This window comes from Antechinus flavipes, chromosome 2 (genome assembly GCF_016432865.1).
Source record: "Antechinus flavipes isolate AdamAnt ecotype Samford, QLD, Australia chromosome 2, AdamAnt_v2, whole genome shotgun sequence".
Taxonomy (NCBI): Eukaryota; Metazoa; Chordata; class Mammalia; order Dasyuromorphia; family Dasyuridae; genus Antechinus; species Antechinus flavipes.
In genome coordinates this window covers 60,768,429-60,778,914 of record NC_067399.1, presented here as the reverse complement: position 1 = coordinate 60,778,914, position 10,486 = coordinate 60,768,429, and positions in this window count along the sequence as shown.

Here is a 10,486-nt window from a genome sequence, read left to right as displayed (position 1 = left end):
CGTATGGAGAAAGTGGGAGAGATGGGATCAATTAAACATGTGGAGGAAGTAGGTGAGGAGGACCAAGGGTTTATCATCAACAAATATAAAAGGAAAGAATGGGAGAAAAGGTCAAGGGGTTTTTAGATGAGTCTGGGAGGAGATGAAGCTCACATTGAATGGTATAATTTTTTTCCCAGTAAAGTAAAAGGTAAGGCCTCAGATGAGAGAAAGGAAGGAAGTGAAAAGGAGGAAAGAGAAGATTTGGAATCACTTCTGTAGGAAGTGAGGAGGAGATCAATTAAGGAAGAATAAAAGGGCTGCCTTGCTGCAGTAAGGACCCAACTGAGGTTGGATGAGATGAATTTATAATGTACCCAATCACAAAACTGTGACATTTCCTCTACATGTGTTCGTTGGAGCAAAACAGTTGAAGTGATTTGTCCAAATTACAGCTAATTTCCAAGACATGATTAGCGTGCACTTTTTATTGACTACCAATCCAAATTTCTATCCAGCACCACATTCTTCATTCACTCTCTAGGAGGTCATAGGATGGAGGGGTATACCCAGGATAATGTTCTCTCCTGCCTCCCAGCTTGGGATGGGGGGATTCCCTCCTCATCTCTAACACACCACACATCCCACTCTCTTTCAGTGAGGTTCCAGAGAGAGTAAGAAGCCTTATCCTCCTCTGCCAGAAATTTCACAGAGCCCCCATCAATGATTTTTCTCTGGGGGCTGTGCTACGTCACAGACATTGATATACATATAAAAACATACTTGTATAAGAAGAAACTGCATTCTTCAAAAGTATCATCCATCTCTTAATAGCTAAATATGACATATAGAAATATAGAAATAATGCATGGGTTCCACTACTAGGTCTATATCCCAAAGAAATCATAAAAGAGGGAAAAGAAGCCATAATATACAAAAATGTTTGTAGCAGCTCTTTTTGTGGTGGCAAAGAATTGGAAAATAAGTAGATGTCCATCAATTGGGGAATGACTGAATAAGTTATGGTATATAGAGAGCAATGGAATATTATTGTTCTATAAAAATGATGAACAAGTTTTAGAAAGACCTGGCAAGATTTACAAGAAGCGATGCTGAGAGAAATAAGCAGAATCAGGAAAACATTGTACACAGTAACTGCAAGATTGTGTGAAGATCAACTATAAAAGACTTGGTTTTTCTCAGTGGTTCAGTGCTCTAAGGCAATCCCCACAAACTTTGGATGAAAAACACCATCTGCATCCAGAGAAAGAACTATGGACACTGAATGTAAATTAACACATGCTATATTCACTTTTTTTTTCCTTTTTCTTCTACTTTTTTTCCCTCTTATGATTTTTCCCTTTTGTTTTGATTTTTTTCTCTCCAACAAGATTCATAAGGAAATATGTTTTTTAAAAATGAATGTACATGTATAACCAGAAAAAAATATAAAAAAAAGAATACTGCATGGAACACAAATGTACATATATAAGCACAAAGCTATAGAAATATGAGGATTCACATAGGATTATAACATTTGGAACTGGAAGGGACCTTAGTTCAAGTATCAAGTATTTTAAAGATGGGGAAAATTAAGGCCTGAAAAGTACAAATAACTTGCTCAAGGTCACACAATTAGTAAATTATTATAGAGCAAACCATACCCCCTATTCTTATAGCCAACTGATTTACACACAGAATGAGTCAGACTTAATTGATGCTACTGAATTCCCCATCTTTGGGTATCTTATCATATGTTCCTTCTCCCATGGCTCAATTACTTTCACACTGACACCCCCACACTTTGAGCTCCTTATTCATACTTCCTGTGTGCCTCATCCTCTAAGGTCAGGATTTTTGGGCCACCTAGCATAATACTGGTACATAATGGAAAACTTAATACTTGTCTGTTTATTTTTGTTTTTTTTTTTTTTTAAGTTGAATTGCTTAGTTCTAACTTGACAGCGAAGTGAATCTGGGCTAATAAAAAAGAACCAGAGACTTTCCATGCTTATTTGACCAGTTTCAGAAATTGGTGAGTCTTCTCTAGGCAAGACTCCCTCTGTCAAACAAACCTGTAATTTAAATAATTCTAATGTTGTGCAATTTCATGCATTGTTTTGGGAGGCACGTGCTTTGGGGACCCTGTGGGGGTAACACACCTGGGCCATCTGACTAATTCACTTGGAGGGCCAGCCCTAACCCCTAGCAGCCTTAGCAGCCAGAGAGGGAAGTTCCATCTGAAGAGAAGACAGGACCTTTGAGAGATGCTTGCTGAGGATTCTGGGTGAGGAGTAGGATTTCTGGATTAAATATTCAAGAAGACAGTGGGTAATAACACCCGTGATTTTAGAAGGAAGGGAGGAGTTGGAGAAGGAGAAAAATTCTCCTGGGCCTAAACAACTAATTTGTTCTTTCTATATGCAAGTGATTGGAAGAAACTGACTAAGTCCCTCAACAGAAAGTTCCAAAGAAAACATTTTTAGACTCAAGGGACCTAGTTTCAAATCTTAGGTTTGCTGCTTCTGAGCTACATGCATCTGGGCAATTAATTTAAACTCTCTGAAGTTGTTTTCTCACCTCTTAAATGAAGAGATTGGACAGGATGATCTATAAGGTCTCTTCCAAGTTTCAGTCTAGGAGATCTAGGCTGACAATGGGGGGAGGGACCTGACCAGCTCCTTCCTGGGTTTCATAGTAGATGGAATATTAGAATAGGAAAGAACCTTGGGATTTTTTTAATGCACCCTTTACAGAGGAAGAAACTGGTGTTGGAAAAGGGAAAAGAAATGCCCCCAAAGTTTCTAGTAGACCTGGGTCTAGAACCCAGATTTTCTGACTCCTGCCCTGGCTGATTTTTGCTACCTTCTGTACAATGGGTAGGGATAATTAGCTTAGCATAGTGGTAAGATCAGGGGGTACCAAAGTTTCTCTGTCCCCAATGGGATAAAGGTCAGAGTGTCATTAAGAAAGTTTGGTAATGGATGCCAACAGTCTCTGGGTGACAGGAAAGGATGCCCTCCCATTATTCCAACATGTACTAGGGATAGGAATAGGGGATAGGGACTAGTGGTCTTACTGGCCATGGGAATCTAAGGCTGTGGTCTGTACTTCTTTGAGACTAAAGTCTTACAGAGTTACCTAGAGTACTAAGAAGTTAAGAGTCTTACAGCCAATATTTGTCAGGATCAGGATTTAAACCCAAGTCAATGTCAGATTTTATATCATTGGGTTCAGAGATCACTGAAGATGTCTATAGCCATGAATTTTTTTTTTAAATGCTTGCTCCTTGGAAAGAAAGCTCTGGCAAATCTGAATAGCATCCTAAAAAACAGAAACATCGCCTTGTTCACAAAAGTCCACATAATTAAAGCTATGATTTTTTCCAGTAGTGATGTATGGTTAGAAAATGGCTAGGTAGATTAAAAGGAAAGCAGAGCACTGTTCAATCAGCACTTTTCATTTGTGGTGCTAGAAAAGATTTTTGAGAATCTCTTGGACAGAAGGATATCCAATCAGTCAATACTTAAAAAAATAAATTTTGCAATTGTGTGTGTGTGTGTGTATTATATATATATAATTATATATTGGAATTGCTTGGTATCTTGAGAGAGAGGGAAACAAATTTGAAAGAAAAGGTTTTGCAGAGATGAATGTTGAAAACTACCTTTGCATGTATTTGGAAAAATAAAATACTACTAAAATTTAAAAAAATAAACATACACAAGAAGAAGAAAAAAGAAATTAATTCATACTATTCATTGGAAGGGTAACTATGGAAACAGAAGCTTAAATATTGAGAAGAAAGGACTCGCTGGAAAAGACAACTGATGTTAAGAAAGATTGAAGACTAAAGGAGAAAGAGAAAGCAGAGGATAAAGTAACTAGTGTCATGGAAACACCAAACTTGAGCTTCATCAGGCCTTAGAAAATAGTGCAGAATAGAAGGTCCTAATGTTCTATGGTCCATGGGTCACAAATAGAAGGACACTACTGGACCATAGGAAACAACTTCCTGGCTTCAAGGATGACTCTCTATCCACTACAGCCCTGAAGACACAAAGACAAAATCAAAATAATCCCTACTTTTAAGGAGCTTCCATTCTATTGGGGGAAACAACATATACTCCTATAAGTAAAACATAATATTACAAATGTTATATTAAAATGAAGTAATTCCAGCCAGGAGAAAGGCACAGTCCCAGGGAGATCAAGAAAGGCCACAGGTGGGAAATGGTGCTTGAGCTCAATTTAAAGGAAGCTATGGATTTTAAGGGGCAGAGATGAGAAGGAAGTACATAATGATGGAGAAAAGAATAGTAAATTGGCCAGCCTCTCCTATTCTCCATTTCCCATCTTCGTTCTCCCCAAGCCCTCAGTTCACACTGTGCTATGTGGGCAGCTACACCTATTCCTGAAGTTCTACTGCAGTTCAGGGGCATATTTGGATGTTCCCACTGTTCAGACCTATGAAGATGAGCCTTTGGAAGTCAAACAAACTGGCTTCTCCCAATCAACCAGTTTCACATCCTTACCTCCTTACTCTGACCCCCTCCCTATCAGTGGCTAAATCCTGTTTTCCTACATTCATAACATCTCCTCTGCCCACATCTTCCCTCTGACACTGCTACCACTCCCAGGCAGGCTCTCATGACCTCCCTCCTTGATTATTACATTAGCCTGGTGGTGGGGCTGCTGCCTCAAGTCTCTCCCCACTTCAATCCATCCTTCCCTCAGCTGTCAAATGGATCTTCTTATAAATACAGGTCTAATTGGATCACACAATACACACCTTCCTCCTCCTCGATTTCCTATCACCTCCAAGATCAAATATAAAATCTTCTGTCTTTCAAAATCCCTCATAATCTGGATCATTAGTATCTTTTCAGCTTTCTCACACTTTATTCCTTTCTACTACTCTGTGATCCAAAGCTTCTTCTTACCCCAAACTCCAAATCTCAACTCTGTTTTCACCAGCTGTTCCCCATCCCTGGAATTCTTTAAATGATCATCTCAGCTTCCTGAAACTTTCCTGGCTTCCTTCAGATCCACCTAAAATCCATCTCCTTCAAATAAGCTTTCTCAGTCCACCTTAGTTGCAGTACCTACCCTATCTCCAGCTTAGCTTGCCCACATCTCGTTTGCACATTATCAATGGTATGTTGATTTCTCCATTAGAATGGGAGTACTGTAAGAACAGTCTATTTCACCTCTTTTTGTATCTCCAGTCCTTATTTGGTACCTGGTACAGTGTAAGGGCTTGATAAATGCTTATTGACTATTCTAGTTCTGGGTCTGATAATAACTAGGCTAGTCTTTAAGCAAATTCCTTTCCCTTCCTGGGGAAACGGAGTTGTATGCCTAAGAGAGAAGAAGGCCAGAAAGAGTCACACACAATGTAATTCCTTTGATTGGGAAAGATGGAGTCAGGATTGCATCAGGGAAAAAGCAGATAAAGAGTTTTGATAATAATTCTTGCTCTGCTTTACAATGATTGCACCAATCGATATAAATCTTGTCTAATCTCCCCCCCCAAAAAAAAAAAAAAAAAAAAACCAAGAATCACTTACAAGCAGTGTAGTTTTGAAAGTTACATTTAGAATTTTGTTGTATATTTGAAAAAGCAAGCTATATGTCATGTTATCATGTCATGATTCATGCTCTCAATTTCTTAAAAATTCATTTGATTCTGTTCTACTGGGAATGTCCTAATTTTATTTGGTGATAGGTCATACACTCAGAGCTTGAGATATCCTCAGACGTCATCAAATCTACTTTCTTTGTCTTACAAATATTTAAATTAAAATTTTTAAAAATTAAAAAACATTAAAGGGTTGGATCAAATTAGATGTTGTTAAAGTTCTTTGTGTGGTGGATCCTTTTGGCTTATCCAGCCCAAACCAGCTCTCACAAATATCATCCAGGGAAGTAATTCCTCCAGAGAAGGGGCCTGCCATTCCCACCAAATGCCAGCCAATTCCCCACTTCCACAGAGCTGAAGCAGCAAGCACAGGAGGGAGAAACAGGAGGAAGCATGTGCTAAGCAAATCAAACCACTCTCATCACTATCACTCAGATCCCAGAGAAAGCTCAGGAGCCTGGACTCAAGCAGCGTACCTTAACCCCATGGCCACGACCATAACCCTGGGAAACAAATCTTTGGAGTTGCAGGTTGGCAGCTGCTTCTGCAGAGTCCCCAGTCCTAAAGATCAAGAAAGGGTTCTTGCCACCAAAGTCCTTGGCTCTGTCAAATGTTTCAACATCAAAACTGATTTTTTTTCTTTATAGTGTTTTATTTTTCTAAATACATGTAAGGATAGTTTTCTTTTCTTTTTTTAAATAACTTTTTATTGACAGAACCCATGCCAGGGCAATTTTTTACAACATTATCCCTTGCACTCATTTCTATTCTGATTTTCCCCTCCTTCCCTCCACCCTCTCCCCCAGATGGCAAGCAGTCCTTTACATGTTGAATAGGTTACAGTATATCCTAGATACAATATATGTGTGCAGAACCGAACAGTTCTCTTGTTGCACAGGGAGAATTGGATTCAGAAGGTATAAATAATCCGGGAAGAAAAACAAAAATGCAAGCAGTTTATATTCATTTCCCAGTGTTCTTTCTTTGGGTGTAACTGCTTCTGTCCAAAGGATAATTTTCAACATTCATTTTTTTAAAACTCTGTGTTACAATTTTTTCTCCTTCCCTCCCTCCCTTCCCCTCTCCCCAAGACAATCTAATATAAGTTCAAAATGTCCTATCCTTTTAAACATATTTCCATATTCATCATGTTGTTCAAGAAAAATCAGACCTAAAGGGGGAAAATAACTATGAGAAAAAAACAAACAATAGGTGAAAATAGTGTGTTTATGCACATTCATTCTCCATAGAACAATCACATCTCTGGTTGTGACTGGCATTTTGCCTCCCGAGTCTATTGGAATTGCTTTGAATCACTGCATTGTTAAGAAGAGCCAAGTGCATCACAGTTGATCATCACATAATCTTATTGTTACTGGGCACAATGTTGGTTCTGCTCGCTTCGCTCAGCAAGAACTGATACCTTTTTATGAGTGGAAAGGACATTACACAAGAGTCATTAACATCCGCTTTGCCTGTGGGCCCAAAGGACCCGTTTCCACCTGACTTCCAGCTAGCTTGTCTCGGAGCTCTTGAGAGCAGGTACTGACTTACTCTTGCATTTGTATCCCCAAGGCTGCATCCAGGGTCCGGCATATAGTGAGTGCTTGATAAATATTACATCCACACATTCAGAGTGGAGAGGTGCTCAGCAAAGTGCCTGGTACATAGCAGGCAATTAAGAAAGGCTTTCTGACTGACTGGATCCCTTCTCAGAGCAGCCTAAACACAAAAAACCAATTAGACTGAAATTAAGATGCACCCCACCCCCACCCCACCCCCGCCAACTTTCCAGAACCCCCTTTAATCAATCTCTCCGTTAACCCTAAATTAAGAATTTCTGGATTAAATTATTTTTGAGGGTCAGTGGCAAGGGCAACATATCTTGAGTCCAGGCTGTCAGGAGACCCTGTATTCATATCCCAGAGTCACATCCCCATGGCAAATGACAACTTGAATGGGAGTTAGTTTCTCTGTCTCTGAAAGGAAAGGGTTGGGCTAAGTGAAAGTCCGACTCTTCCAGCCCCGAGGATCGCTAATTCCGTGACAGGGTAACACACTCAGCGTTCTGATAGGCTCAGTTTGAGAACTGACTATCTGCCTGTGCGCTTGCGCAGAGCAGGGGTGGGGGCGGGAGGGAGAGAGCAGGCTCCGCTAAGGCTCTCTGGGGGAAAGCTCTCTATAAATAGGACTGGAGGGAGGGATATCTTTATAACTCACGTGCCCCCATCCTCTTCCAGGCTGCACGAGTTAAGTTTGGCTTGAGGCCACAGTGGGGATGGGGGGAGGTGGGGGGGCGGGGGGCAGAGAGAGGTGCTACAGCCACCCTTTAGTGACTGAGGTCCCACCTTCCCCCCCAGGCAGGAATCTGCTTGTAACAGCCCAATCTGTCTCTTCCTTCTAGTTCTCTATTTCTACAGGTTAGGAAACTGAGGTTGGGCAAAGGACGTTCTGGAGGTCATGGCACATCTGGATCTGGAAGGAGGTCCAGCCATCTGGGCCCCTGGCTGAGGCCGGAGCAGAAATGCCCTGGGGGCCCGGAAGGAAGCTCATCCCACTCCAGAATTCCTACCAGGCCCCATCCTAGACCCTAGGATCAGCCAAAGCTCTGCGCTCAGGCCTGAAATGGGGAGACAGTGGAGGGTAGATGGAGGAGACAAACCGGAAAGGAGGAGAGAGAGAGGAAGGGAGAAAGGGAAAGAAAGAGTGAGAGGGAGGGAGAGACAGAGAGGAAGGAGGAAGGGGGAGGGGGGAGAGAAAGAGGAAAGAGTGAGAGGGAGGGAGAGACAGAGAGGAAGGAGGAAGGGAGAAAGAGGGGGGAGAGAAGGGGGAAAGAGTGAGAGAGGGAGAGACAGAGAGGAAGGAGGAGAGAGAGGGGGGAGAGAGGGAGGAAAGAGAGAGAGGGAGGGAGAGACAGAGGAAGGAGGAGAGAGAGGGGGGAGAGAGGGAGGAAAGAGAGAGAGGGAGGGAGAGACAGAGAGGAAGGAGGAAGGGGGAGAGAGAGGGGGGAGAGAGGGAGGAAAGAGTGAGAGGGAGGGAGAGACAGAGGAAGGAGGAGAGAGAGGGGGGAGAGAGGGAGGAAAGAGTGAGAGGGAGGGAGAGACAGAGGAGGAGGAGAGAGAGGGGGGAGAGAGGGAGGAAGAGAGAGAGAGGGAGAGACAGAGGAGGAGGAGAGAGAGAGGAAGGAGGAGAGAGAGAGGGAGGAAAGAGTGAGAGGGAGGGAGAGACAGAGAGGAAGGAGGAAGGGGGAGAGGGGGGGGGAGAGAAAGAGGAAGAGTGAGAGGGAGGGAGAGACAGAGAGGAAGGAGGAAGGGGGAGAGAGAGGGGGGAGAGAGGAGGAAAGAGTGAGAGAGAGGGAGAGACAGAGGAAGGAGGAGAGAGAGGGGGGAGAGAGGGAGGAAAGAAAGAGAGAGGGAGGGAGAGACAGAGAGGAAGGAGGAAAGAGAGGGAGGAGAGAGGGAGGAAGAGAGAGAGAGGGAGGGAGAGACAGAGAGGAAGGAGGAAAGAGAGGGAGGAGAGAGGGAGGAAGAGAGAGAGAGGGAGGAAAGAGTGAGAGAGAGGGAGAGACAGAGGAAGGAGGAGAGAGAGGGGGGAGAGAGGAGGAAAGAGTGAGAGAGGGAGAGAGAGAGAGAGGAAGGAGGAAAGAGAGGGAGGAGAGAGGGAGGAAAGAGAGAGAGAGGGAGGGAGAGACAGACAGGAAGGAGGAAGGAGGAGAGAGAGGGGGGAGAGAGGGAGGAAAGAGTGAGAGGGAGGGAGAGACAGAGGAAGGAGGAAGGAGGAGAGAAAGGGGGGAGAGAGGGAGGAAAGAGTGAGAGGGAGGGAGAGACAGAGAGAAGGAGGAGGAAGGGGGAGAGAGAGAAAGAAAGAGTGAGAGGGAGGGAGAGACAGAGAGGAAGGAGGAAGGGGGAGAGAGGGGGGAGAGAGGGAAAGAAAGAGTGAGAGGGAGGGAGAGACAGAGAGGAAGGAGGAAGGGGGAGAGAGAAGGAGGAAAGAGAGAGAGAAAAGGGGAGGAAGGAGAGAGGAAAAAAAAGAAAGGCAGAGAGGAAGTGAGGGAGGGAGGGAGCTTCCAAGTTCCAGACAACGTGGGACAGAAATGGAGAAAAGAACAGTCTTAAGATAACAGTCAAGGAATGGGAGCAAATCACCTCCCTATCCCCCTTCTCTCCCCCCAAGTATGTGTGGCAGAACTCAGGAACACATTTCGAATTTGAAAGGACTTCATGAGTCACCTACTCCAAACCTTTCATTTTACAGATGAGGCAACTGAGGCCCAGGGAGGTTATTTGTTTAAGGTTCCGCAGATAGTAGGTGGCAGAGTCCAGGTCTCTTCCCTAGATTGTGTCTCTCCAAGAAGTGGCTAGATCCTGGAGTCGTGTGTCAGCCCCACCCTCCTCCTGTCAGCCTGAGTCCTCAGGAGAATCCTCCCTGTTCCCTCATTCCTGGGAATCCAAGGTAGGCAGTTCCACAAGTCTGCAAAGCCAGCTGGGACCAGCTTAGGGAAAAATAAGTAAAATAAAAAGAACAAAAGCACGCACCCTGGAAAACCTCGGAGGAGCTGGCTGTTTGGCTAAGTCTAGGGGCACCGGGATGTTTCGGGTACACAGCTGGCGGGTCTTGCAAACACCATGGGAGTATTGGGAGGTCTCCCACCGATATCAATGCTTTGGGGAAGGGACTGGTTCTCTCCTCATTCCAAGGTCTGATTCTCTTCCTTTCCCAGATTTCAGAGTATAGGAGGGGGCTAAACTTCCGCTAATCTGGGGTTCAGACCCGCCAGACCCCGAGAGAGGATTAGGCCTCTGTCCCTGACCCGGGAATGGGAGGATTGAGGGGGGAGGGGGAGTCCGAGGGCTTCAGCTCCTCCTA